The sequence below is a fragment of the Adiantum capillus-veneris genome, chromosome 7 (genome assembly GCF_014529385.1).
Source record: "Adiantum capillus-veneris isolate H3 chromosome 7, ASM1452938v2, whole genome shotgun sequence".
Taxonomy (NCBI): Eukaryota; Viridiplantae; Streptophyta; class Polypodiopsida; order Polypodiales; family Pteridaceae; genus Adiantum; species Adiantum capillus-veneris.
In genome coordinates, this window is record NC_140937.1 from 59,272,120 (window position 1) to 59,285,622 (window position 13,503).

Here is a 13,503-nt window from a genome sequence, read left to right on the forward strand (position 1 = left end):
GTTAAGACATAGGAAGTCTAAAAAGACTCCATTACTAAGACCATAGTTCCCGATGGTGTCCCCTGAACCCTATAAATAGGAATGCCAACCAAGATAATAAATCTCAGTCCCACTTACCCTATTGCAATGAAAAACTCCAACCTTCCATAGATTAGAGGGGTGCATCTCTTCTTAGGTAGAGAAGAAAGAAACCTAAGCTCTAATCACTAATTATCTATCTCTGCACTCTCTTTATAGAGAGGTAGAGAGGGGTAGGATGAGGGCAATAGAGTAGAGAGAGAGATATAGGAGATTCATATACTCCTATTGCTCTCTCTCTCTACTGCTATTGTCCTCTATCTATCTAATGTATAAATAGAGAGGGTGTAGAGAGGGAGGCAGATACATAATCATCCCTCTCTCTACCTGCACCTAATTATCCCTCTCTCTATAGAGAGGTAGAGAGGGATAAGTTGAGCACGATATGATACAAAGAGAGAGAGAGAGTAGAAACTAAAGAGATAGGGTATAGTAAGGCCTAGTAGCATCTATTGAGTATTCAATAGAAGATCTTGATCAAAGAAGACATAGAGAGAAGGATTTTGCCTAAGATTGTTTGAGAAGAAATAGTGGATGCTTAACATTTTGCTTTCTTCTCACTTTCTTCCAATACGCTTTCTACACACATCCATTTTATTGGGCAAAAATTAGTGTTAGACAATTAAAAAGAGAATACCAAGTCCTTCACCTCAGTTGACACAAAACCACAATCCATCGATTTCCAAACATAGAGAGCAATAGGCACATTTCCATTGGTAGGTCCCTTCAAATGATTCCTAGTAGCAAGTAGGGTAAAGGCCCCGATAAAAGGATGGCCTTGTAATGGGACAAAGATAAGGGACTAATAGGTCCGAGATGAAGAGCACTGAAGTGCTAGTGAGTCTGCTAATTATGTTGCAATAACAAAAAGAATCTTGGACATTATTGTCAATCCAAAGAACATAGCTGACATGAATAGTGCATGGATGCCATGAGGAGATGTTTTCAATCTCTTGGAAAACCAAGTTATAACTTACTACAATCAAATGTCGGTCTCAAGTGAATGCAAATAACTGAAAGCTAGTCTATAGTTGCAAGCCAAATACATGCATTCCACTAAGCTGAAAAGATACTATTGGAACCAAACTAGATAACACCAACCAGAATATATCTAGGGTCTCAACTCCACCGTCAAATAGCCGGATTAAAAAACAATTTTCAATAATTGACCTAATTTTAGCAAGTTGGTTTCTATAACTAGTATACTCTATAGCTCCATAATTCCATTCTTTATCCACTGATACTCTCAAAATTCAAAACAAAATTATAAAACACAAGCTATGACAAAATAGCAAGAGGAGGGCCACACCCAAAATATCGAAATATTACGAGATACTTACGTTGACACATAGAGCTTTCATGTGGAAGCACAATGCCATCTTGGATTTGAAAAATAGACTTAATTTGTAAAGGGAGATACAAGTAGATTAAGTAAGAGGGTAGATAGAAGTGCACATTACGGTGAGTGCTCAATTCATTATCTCAAAATTTTATACATGTTTCACAAAAATTGGCCTTTATAATTGTGCCAAAGGTCAAAATCAAATTCTCTAGTCAAAGTGACTCTCCAACTAGCCATCTACATAAATGAATTACAAACTAGAAGCCATCATCCCGGATTCAATCCTTAAAAATAAACAAATAACATGAATGTTCGACACGAAAATATGGAATCCTGCTTTCAGTGGCATGTGTTACCTCAACAACTAATAAGAACATAAACCCACTGGTAGAGATTTCTTCATCTTCATTAGATGTAGTGGTGCTTGAGGCTATTACCTTGCTTGCATTCCTCTTGCTCTTGAGAATCTTCTTGTCTTCTTACTAAAAATTATTGATGACATCATTGTGGAATGGGCTTCTCCTTAAGAGCCGTTGCAAAGGGGGAAGGGGGAACAAACCCATCACACTCCAAGCTTGCCTCTCTATAGCCCAGGGATTAACCCGCACCCCTAACCACACAGAATCACACACACACGCACACTTTCTATCAATCTCCAATGCATCGGCTCACCTTCAAACACCACCAGCTACACACAATCACTTATCGATGTCCCATCATCACACACTGTACCCGATAATACACAGAACTCTCAAATCGGCAATCTCACATACCATCGACTCACGCTATCACCATCTCCCTCTCTCTCTCTCTCTCTCTCTCTCTCTCTCTCTCTCTCTCTCTCTCTCTCTCTCTCTCTCTGCACACACACACTCGTGTGGTCCAAAGCCAACGCTACCATGGACTAGCACCAGACAAAACAAGGGAACAAATTCACACCAGAGATTCCAACAAAACCATAATGATTGCATAACACGAATTTGGGGTACAATGGCGGTGTTAATGAACTGTGAAAACACTCTAATCTCCTCCCTTTGCCGATTCTCGGCTGCCCTTGTCTATCCTTACGCAATTCCCTGTTTGGCCAACACTTTTGCAACCACTTCCATGCTATGTGACTACCCTCTTGAGGCGTACTCCTTCAGGTCGATGCCCCTCCTCCAATCAAGCCCTTGGTGATGCTCTACATGGATCCCGTTATTGCAGCTTGCGGCTCTCTAACTCCTTCCCATGCCAGACAATAGTACACCCTTTTGTTGTAGTGCTCAGTCATCTGTCGCCCATCACGCCTATCATACACTCCAACACACTTCTGCTCATAGCTCTCCTTCCATTTCCACATAGCTTGCACCCCTCTCTGCAACACCCAGCTCCACCAAAAGATTACGCCGACCTACCTTTGGCCCCTTTGCAGCGCTCTCAAAAGCCCAACCAGACCTGTGCTTATGACCATCCCTTCTAGATTAATATCTCCCACAGTTGGCGGTTCTGCATACCCCAAGCGGCCTTACCCTACTCAAGAAACTCCCATTGTGCTTCCTGATGCAGTTGCGTCCTCTACATGAGCTGCCCGCTCTGATCAACTATGGCTCCTCTGCCAGCCCCTGAAGCTGGCTCGTCCTTGGCCTTTTCTCCTCCGCCACCTGTTGGCGAGCCTCCTCATGCAGCCCCGCCACCAGATGGCGACTTCATGTGCATGTAATTCCAGGCCTCCAGAAAACACCTGCAGTGCCGCCCCATCTTCCTATCCAACTGGCCATTCTGCAGTGCAATTTGTGCCACCTTGTTGGTATGCAGCCCTGCTTGTTAGTTTTTTCTTATACTAACTCCAGCTTTAACATTTAAAAAATCATTTGCTTAGTCTCCTTTCACACCGTAGACATGCCGTCCTAGAGCGCTCGTCGAGAGTATTCCAACTGTCATAAATTTTGAGTCGTACCCTCTTGCAATAGCCTCAGATGGACAAGATGCAGCCTACTCGACTTCAAGCACATAAAAAACTTTGAACTCTCTGAGCTTGAGCAACCATTCTGCACACATCTTGGCACTATTGGATGGAGATATACATCAACCTTTAGTATCCTGAAGAACTCCAGTCAGCAAAGCTTCGAACCACATTTGACCATTTAAAAGTGACATTTGGCACACATCCTAGCAAGTAGAGTCTCTTGTAGGCACCTCGATCAGAATCCCATATCCTAAACTCTATAGCACCTGCATACAGTATCCCTTGCCCATCCCTTGCCTCGTTTTCAACCTTGTGATATAAGCATTTGATCGTGTTACCTGTGATAGCAAAAAACACTTGCAGTTTCGATTAACGAGTGCTCCACCTCGGTGTACCTCTCTCCTAGCACCATCAAATAAGTGCACAATGTCCCTGTCACTTGCCTGCAAACTGTCATGCCTGGGCTTCTTGCACTTCCATAGGCCGACCATCTTCAGCTGTACCATCATTGCCCAACCCCTCGTTGAACATTCTTGCTCAACCATAGCATTATTTAGATATTAGAAAACTGCATAAGAAGCGAGAACATGATAGCATAATAAGAAGCTATCACTACAAGAGGTTGTGTGCTCTTGTGACGCTGTTAGCGACGGAAATACATTGGGTTTTTATAACCCCCGACGTCGCTAAAACCGTCGCTACGAGCGTCGCTACGAGAGCGTCGCTATAGGCGTCGCTATATGCGTCTCTATCAGCGACGCATATAGCGACGCCTATAGCGACAGTCTCACAGAAGACTATAGCGACGCTCATAGCGACGCTACAGAGCCATAAATAGCGACGCTTATAGCGACGCCCGAGAGAATATTTTTTTGGTGGCAGGGCATTGAATGCCCTGCCACCCATCAACCATATTGTACTTGATTCACTTTTTAAAAAAAAGTGCAAAGGTAAATAAGAGACCCAAAATAGTCACCCACAAGACGCATTGTTTGCAAAATTGACAATTGTACACATCATAAGCAAAATGAATTGATTGGCAAATGTAATAATGACAATTGTACAACATCATAGGCATAAAAAATTTATTGGCAAAAGGAACTGCGGTGACAAATGTAATAATATACATGGTTCAAAAAGACGTATAAAATCCGTCTCATGATACATAAGCTATGAGAAACCCTAAACTAATGCTATCTAGCTACGGCTAAACTGACGTCGTCTAGTCAGACGTCTCATCGCGTCCAAGCGGCGTATCTGTCGGATTCTGCAAAAAAAGACAATAAGACAGTTTTCAGTAAATATAAACATATAACGACATTTATAAAACAATACAAAAAATAAAAAAGAGTAAACCCTAATACTAACCATGTCGCCGCGAGAACTGAGAATGTCCATCAGGGCGTTTAAGCCCTTCCTGCCTGCGTACTCGCGCTCGTACGGTGTGGGATCACGTCCTGTCATCGACCACTGTCAAAACATACAAAGATTTCATTATGTTAGAACTAAAAAACTCATAAACCCTAAACTATCGAACATGCATAAAGAGCAATGTGAAAAGACTTACAAAATCGACCTCAAATGATGCCCATCCACCGCTCCCCAAGTGGTGCGAGCTCCCTGCCTCTACTCATGCTCTGGCTGCATCCTTTTGTTGCTTCCACTTGTCGGGATTCTCGCGCGCTGCTTTCTTCGCATTCTTCCAATCTTCTTTGGCCAGCCAATCTAGCCTGTTCCACCCATTCTTGATTGCTTTTTGCACTTCGGAACGCTTGTGTTTGCAGTATTCGCGCATTCGAATCTTCATCAGGTCTTCATTGAAGCGCTGATCCCGTGTTGGAACGGGAAACTCATCATGAAGTATGCTGATGACTCTGTTTTTTAAATCACTTGGTACTTCACTCCATTTGTTTAGTATATAGTGTCTAAACAGCTGAGAGCAAAGACCACGCATGCGCGAGATCACCTTCTTGCCGTCATCATCCATGATGATGCCGCCGCTGATGTCGACGGAGTAAGGCAAGCCCTCTGGCCGGTGACGCGTGAACCTGGGTGTCCCGGCAGGGGTCTCTAGCGGCGTGTCGATGGGGGTACGGACGTCAGGTGTCTCCACCGGCGTCTGGGCCCCGAAGCGAGGAGTGTCGAGTGGGGTGGCTCCTGGCGGAGTAGGTAGAGGTGTGTAGCTTCTAGGAACAGTCAGTCGTGCAAAACCTGGCGTAGACGACGATGCTGTGGCTGGTGTGGGGGCGGGCAAAGAAGGGGAGGGTAAAGAGCCTCGTCGAACACGAGGCGGTGTGGAGGCATCGGTGGCGGAATCCCCACAACAACCGCCACCGCCACCACTAGAGCGCCGGTGTCTAGACGAGTGTGACGCTCGTCTCGTCGACGCCGAAGCTTCGGAGCGCGCCGAATGCTCCGAAAGAGAGGGAGATGCGGATGGTGTAGGAACGCGCGATGATGCGCCAGAGCGATGACGCTCCACGTACCACTGTCTCTGCTACGGTGACAAAGAAGAAAGAAACTCCTCATCATCCATACCTGCATTAAACACACGAATATTTAAACTTAATATTGAATGAATAGAGTAGACAATGACGCAAAGACCATTAAATACAATGACGTAATGACGCATATAAATACAATGACGCAATGAATCGAGTGATAGAAGAGGCAAGTCGAAAACAGAGCTTTTACAGCACGGAGCAAAATTGTTCAAATACAATATTTGTGGCTTTAAGAGATCTCTCTCTCATCCTCGCATAACTCAGCATAACTTCCTATATCTATATAGAGCTCTCCGTTTAAACACATATCCTCTGTTTCATTTTGTAGCTCCTCTGCATGCACCCCATATAGAGTAGTAGCATCTTGATGCTCGTCTGGCACCACCGCAGCGGCTTCTGATTGAGCATCTTCTCTAATCTCCTCCATTGATGTCGTTGTGATTGGCACATGGTAGCCTTCATACGTCCTTGCACTACGAGGGGCTACCTCTATGACGTACCACCAGTTTGATGTAGACTTTGTAGGATGAAATACTACCTGCCAGAGCCACATAACTTACATGAGAGCTTTCAAGCACATAACTTGTAAAAGGGGGATGTTAACTATTTATATACTTACTTGTTCACAATGCTCGGGTAGTACGAAAGTGTCTCTTAGGTCAGTCCATTTCTTAGTAGAATCCACCTCAAGAAAACCAGACTCTCCTCTACGCACAGTAGCGTTGCGACCCTCCATGATTATCTTGAACCATTGCACGTCGAATAAGTCGACAAAAAATCCTCTGTAATCGATCCTCAAAATCTCTTGCAGCGTGCCGAAGTAAGTGAGTTCCGCCACCACAGGATCTGCATCAGAGGAACGTCGTCGACTAGACTGTTCAAATTTTGCCATGATTCCACAATCTTGAGTAAAACGCTTTTTGTCGATTCGTTCCACCCTAAAATGTCGACCTTTACACCATGCTGCTGTGTATGACTTATACTACAACGAACAAAGATTATGAGTGGCCGTTCAAACGTTTATAAATAAAGTCACTTGCTAGTCGTACATTGCAAACTTACCTTGGTCGCGCAACCCCGAGAGTACTCCCACTCTTCTTCAGTCACTTCGTCACCGCATTGTTGTGCGCTTTTCAATTGGTTGTGCAACCATCTTAAGCTCATGAAGGTTGGTAGGCTCTCCAGAACCGCTGGATAGTGCATCGGTGGTCGTCTTCCCCGTCTCCACTCGATTCGTGCCCTTTGTCGCTCTTGCTTTGCATCCTCATATTGTGAAATCCACTTTTGCATCACTGGATTGTGAAGCATGCAAAATCGGTTGATTTTAGCCTCTAGATCTTCCGTCATCTTCTTCTCAACACCGAGATTGCACATGACAATCCCAGATATGCGCTCATCATCTATGGTTCGCCATAGCGTGTCTCGGGATTTATCAAATCCGTCTAGCCACTCTCCAATGTACACTAGGGACTCTGATACCAACCAACCTTCTGCCATGCTACCCTCCGGACGTGCCTTTTGACGCACATATCCCTTAAGCGTTTTCATGAAACGCTCTAAGAAGAACATCCATCTGGAATGAACTGTGCCAGCTATTTCCACCTCATCAACTATGTGAACAAGAAGATGCACCTAAATGGTTAGCATTGTAGTAGGAAAATGTTTCTCAAACATGCACACAAGCTCCGCAGCATTTAGTTTGGCGAATGGTATGGAGTCTACGTCGATCTCCTTTTGTGAGATCCATTGCACCAGCTTTGCAAGTTTGTAGATTGTGTTACGGATGTCGAGAGACAAACATCCCTCAATGGCAACCGGTAAGATAAACTGTAAAGTATGTGTAGCAATGATATTAAAGTCCACATTTTATGCAATGATATTAAAGTCCACTATGAACGTACCTGACACATTTTATGCCAATCGTGTGACTTCAAACCGGTAAGCTTTCCTTCTTTAGTAAAACACGTTCGGAGCGAGTGCATTACGCCAGTGGGGGTCCGCAAAGATCGAATGGCCTCTTTTACTTTGCGTTCTTGGGCTCCTGTGAAAATCCATGGTGCTTTAGGGAGTTTTATCGATCCATCAGACGCTGTTTGCGGCCAATATTGCTCCATACGATCCACATTTCTAAGGTCAACTCTGGCTCCCAAAGTATCTTTCTTGCCGGTCAAATGGTCCCATAGTAGATTACCCACATTCTTGAATATGTGCATTGGATCGAGCAAGTGATTGATCACGAGTCGGGGCCAGTATGGTAACTCGTACCATAGAGATAGTCTCTTCATCCCTGGAGGCAATCCGTCATCGCACATCTCCTTCTGCTCTAACCATGCTTGTGCAGACATCCTTGGTGGCTCTCTTCCCAAAAAGCCGTCGCGTAACACATGATTCTCTGGAAGATACGCTTGATGACCTTCGTAGATTTGCTTCTTCAGTGAGGGTGCCCTACGTGCATTCAGTCTAGGTCCACATGTGACACATGCTCTGTATCCGCTTGTTTGAAGCCCTGCATGTATACACATGATAATAGATCAACTATGGGAAAAAACAAGATTTACAGTGTCTGAGTGAGGAGTGTCAATAGATCACCCGAGCATTCTGTTAGCCCGGGATAGTCATGCATGGTCCACATTAGAATACCTCTGATCAAAGCATTCCGTCGTCCTGTGTGTCGGCTCATATCCACCACCTCTATGCCAATCCACAATTGTTGTAGCTCTTCCAATAGTGGACGAAGATACACATCCATATTCCCCACTTTATATCGCCCTGGCACAATCAAGCTTAGCCATAGGTGCCCCTTCTTCGTAGTCAACCACGGGGGAATGTTGTAGTTGACGATGACAACGGGCCATACACTGTAAGATGTTGATCTTTGACCAAATGGATTTACGCCATCCATAGCCAGGCCTAAGCGCAAATTTCGAGCTTCCCTGGCAAAATCCGACCATGTTCCATCTATATGTTTCCAGGCTGCGCAATCTGCAGGAATTCGTAGCACACCATCCGAAGATTTATTCTCCTCATGCCATGATGCTAGGGCGGCCATGGACTTACATTCGAAGAAATGCTTGATGCGAGGAAGCAAAGGAAAATGTCGCAAAACCTTTTGTGGAATTTTTGTCCCGTGGAGATCTACTCGATATCTTTCGGAATCACATTTCGGACACTTCTCCATGTCTGTGTATTCCCCTCTGAAAAGAATGCAGTCATTAGGACAAGCGTGGATAGAATTGTAATCCATCCCCAAGTTTCGCAAAATCTTTCTTGCTTCATCTCGGGAATCTGGCATCACATTGTCAGCTGGTAGTATGTGCTCTTTCAGCAATCTACACAACATAAAAATATGATACAGTCGTGTAAAAATCTATCAGATCATTATACATTTAGAGTTCTATTAAAGTAAACTAATTGTAATAGATCACCTGAAAAGCGCTGTGACGCTAGTGTCACTCCATCCAAACTTTGCCTGCATGTTGAGAAGAACCAGGAGTGCTTTCAATCTAGACATACGTGCTCCATTATACAATGACGTATCGGCTTCACTTTTCATATCATCATAGATAAGCCTTTCTGAATCCATGATCATCTCGATCATTTCATCAATCTCGGGCTCAGACATTGCCTCGTTGAGAATGTGCTCTGCATGATCATCCACCGAGCTGTCAGAGGCTACATCTTGTGGCCTCACATATGCTGCTTGAACAAAGCGCCTGCGAACACGTCTATTGGGTTGCAAGATTGCTGCTTGTTGGCCAGCGTCAGAGTCCGACGAGTTATAATTGGCAACAACTCGATCTATAATAGATGGATCGAACTCGCCAAATTCGCGAACGTGCTGCAAAGAAACACGTCTTGTCCGTCACACAGCATGCTTGCATTGATTACAAGGACATAAGACCCTCGTTGAGAGATAGGTGTTTCGATTGGACGGTCCCACATCCTCGTCGCTACTCATAATGAGGATAAAAAACTTATAACCTGGACAACAAATTTAATATTCTATTGGCATTCTTCGTCTTATCTCTCTCTCTCTCTCTCTCTCTCTCTCTCTCTCTTTATCTCACATTCTCTAGTCATGTCCAATCCCCGCACACCTCGGTCTAGAGGTGCACGGAGATCAGAACCACCGGGTTATCATCTCGTCTTTATTGGTCAATACCTATATTTGTGGGTACAAGAAATCTACACACCCACGTCTACATGATACTGCATGTAGTGGACAAAATCCCTTTGCCTCTTCTCTAGCTGTAGCACTTCACTTCATCTTAACATCTTTTCACAGTAGATGTTTTCACTGTTCGTCTAACTCTAAACCCTAAACCGTAAGTAATTCTTGCGTGGACTCGATCTAACGTAAATAAGCGTAAATCTAAATAAACGTAAATCTAACTAAAAATAAAGCTAAATCTAATTTAACGTAAGTCTAATGACTAGAGGTTGTCTAGATGGTCATTGTGTCGGGGATGTAGTGACTCTTGCCGCCCTGAAGATCCACCTTCTTCCCTATCTTCTGAAGACATTTCACCAGTACTTTTGGATCGACGGAGCCCACCATGAGTGAAGACAGCAATACCCTATATTCCATTGAGGGCTTTCTTCACCCGCTTCATGTAGGCATCGCAGTCTATGGAGACCTAAATCTAATCTAATATAACGTAAATCTAAATCTAGCTTAAATAAACGTAAATCTAGTTAAAAATAAACCTAAATCTAATTTAATGTAAGTCTACATATAACCTAATCTTTAACGTCTTTTAAGATAGTTTCCTACGACGTTATAACTCTCTTCTTCTTGTGTGTGTACGCGTGTGTGGATGTGTGTGCCAATAAAAAAAAGAGATAAACGGTATAACCTTTCTATCACCCATGCCAAGTATGATAGATTGATTATGCCATTTCTCTCTTGAATAATAGGTCTTCAGTTCAACTCCTCGTCGGTTAGATCTTTAGGTCTTTTAATTTTAATTAGTTTCCTACGACGTTAAATTAGTTTCTCTCTCTTTCTCTTTCAATGTGTGTGCGTTTTTTTGGATCGTATGCATGTTTTCTCTCTTTTCCTCTCTCAATGTGTGCGTTTTTTGTTTATGCATGTTCTCTCTCTCTTTTCCTCTCTCAATGCGTGCGTTTTTTGTTTATGCATGCTCTCTCTCTCTTTTTCTCTCTCAATGTGTGTGCATTCTTTGTTTATGTATGTGTGTGTGCGTTTTTGTTTTTGTTTGTACTCTCTCTCTCTCTCTCTCTCTCTCTCTCTCACAAAACAATGTGTGTGTGTGTGTATGTGTGTGTGTGAGAGAGAAAGAGAGGGAGAGAGAAAGAGGGGAAGGGAACATGAGAATGAGGAGAGGGAAGGAGCATACCTGGCTCTCCTTCCTCTCCTCGTGTGTGTGTGTGTGTGTGTGTGTGTGTGTGTGGAGAAGAAAAAGAGAGAGAAAGAGAGAGAGTGAGGGAGAGCGTTACCTGCTCTTTGCTTGAGGGCGTCGAAAAACTCAGATCTGAGATCTGAGTTTTTGGGCGCGCTCGGTTATTTTTTTTACCCCAGCCGGCGTCGCTATGAGCATCGCTATAAGCGTCGCTGTGTGAGCGTCGCTAATATGAAGAACCTCTTGTAGTGTATATGTAGTATGTACAACTGTATAGATAGATAGAGGGAGATTTTATCAGCTGCATAAACCCCCCGGATCAAATGGAAAGCCTCGTGCTTTCCGAAGCATAGTGTAAACTCCACCTAGATTAAAAATATGGAAATATTGATCATCACCATCCGTTTGTAAAATTGATACAAACCACCCCAGCGTTGCACTTGTAAACCTGTAAGCCATCCATGTATGTAGCTCTTGACAACATAACCCTTCAAAAAACTGTACACATGAACCTTCTTCACACATAAAACAAGCCTGTACACCTTGCAAACCTTTTACATCATCTGTTTCCCAGCCATTGGCTAGAGAGCTTGCCATAGCATGATTGTCTTCAAACAAAATAACCTGTTGCAATCGGCATAGAGGCGCTTGCATAGAAACCTTCAACAACATATCCGTCAACAGCATGGCATCCACCTACGGTAACTGATCCTCCAAAGCAAACATCGGCATACCTTCACTTGTAGTCCCTTCAAATAGCACTGAAAAAGGCGAAAATCCTGCATACCTTGTATTCTCGCCATAGCTTTAGCAACCAAAACCTGCAACTCGTCATCTACATCGACCACTGGATCATCGAACCCCTAGTCTGCTTCATCGAAGCACTCTTCTTCAGTCAACATGGCCTTGCCATCACAAGGCAAGAGAGAGGGTTGCGCAACCCCCTGGTCCGCACAAAATGTCTCTTCACCTGCAATCTGTTGCTCTTTGACCACCTTATCGACATGCATAACATCATATGTCTCATACCTTGAGAAAGCAGACTCCGTTTCCCATGTGTTGTCCGTATCCAAGGCACTGCTATAGCTCGACTACACCTCGACTTTCTCCACAAAACTCACCTACTTTGGCACTTCAGCTATCTTCTCCACTGCTTGCTTTTCGGAAGTCACTTGGTCAAGCACATCAGGCGGTACTCGGTAGACTCCTCTTTGCAGCTGCTGAGGCCTCATAGGCCCACACGGTATCGTCTCTACTCTGTCATCACGCTTATCCGCTGCTACCACATGTGCATCAACAAAGGGTCGGATTACCTAAAGCTCTTCCCTAGCAATTAGCCTTGGCACCAATGGACTCGCCAGAACCTGCTTTGCCTGTTGCTTCTTTAAAACCTTCTTCGTCCTGCTCTGCGCATAGGCTACTGCCTCCTCTTACGTGCACGGTCCATCTATCTCGACTTTATCCCACACTTTTACATGCAAGCGTCTACAAACTTGGTCATCTTCAAAAAATCTGCATTCTCTACAACAGTTACCTTAACCAACTTGCTCCATATGGCCTCGAACTCCCACACGAATGCTCAAAAATCACCGTCAAGGCTTTGCTTTAGGTTGTCCATGATCTGCTTCACTTCACTCCACTGCGTGTTGGCCACATATCGGCTTCAGAATGCCGCTTCCAATGTGCTCCAATCCTGTTTTTCTTCAGCCTGCAAGCCCTCGTACCATACCTTTGCTTTTCCATGAACCAAGAGCGGGAAAGCTTGGGCCACTCCCTCTTCTCTTGACAAGCCGCTGTCCAGCAAAAAAGGCCGTAGTCTTGAAGCCAAACCTCAGCATCTTCAACACCTGTAAAAGTGGGAAAACCCAACCATGCCATTCTTGTTAGATCCTGCTCTTCAAACCGTGACACCGTCTTCGACTTCACCGAGAAGCAATCAGTAGCTCCTCCGTGGGGGCACCAGTGATGGAAAGGGGGAAGGGGGAACAAACCTAGCACACTCCAAGCTTGCCTCTCTATAGCCCAGGGATTAACCCGCACCCCTAACCACACAGAATCACACACACACGCACACTTTCTATCAATCTCCAATGCATCGGCTCGCCTTCAAACACCACCAGCTACACACAATCACTTATCGATGTCCCATCATCACACACTATACCCGATAATACACAGAACTCTCAAATCGGCAATCTCACATACCATCGACTCACGCTATCACCCTCTCCCTCTCTCTCTCTCTGCACACACAGACCCATGTGGTCC

At 44.3% G+C, this 13,503-nt stretch overlaps 1 pseudogene; it reads right to left on the bottom strand.

Annotated features, from left to right (window-relative positions):
• Window positions 1-3,494: 3,494 nt before the first annotated feature.
• Window positions 3,495-12,536, bottom strand: LOC147453929 (uncharacterized; annotated as a pseudogene).
• Window positions 12,537-13,503: the final 967 nt, after the last annotated feature.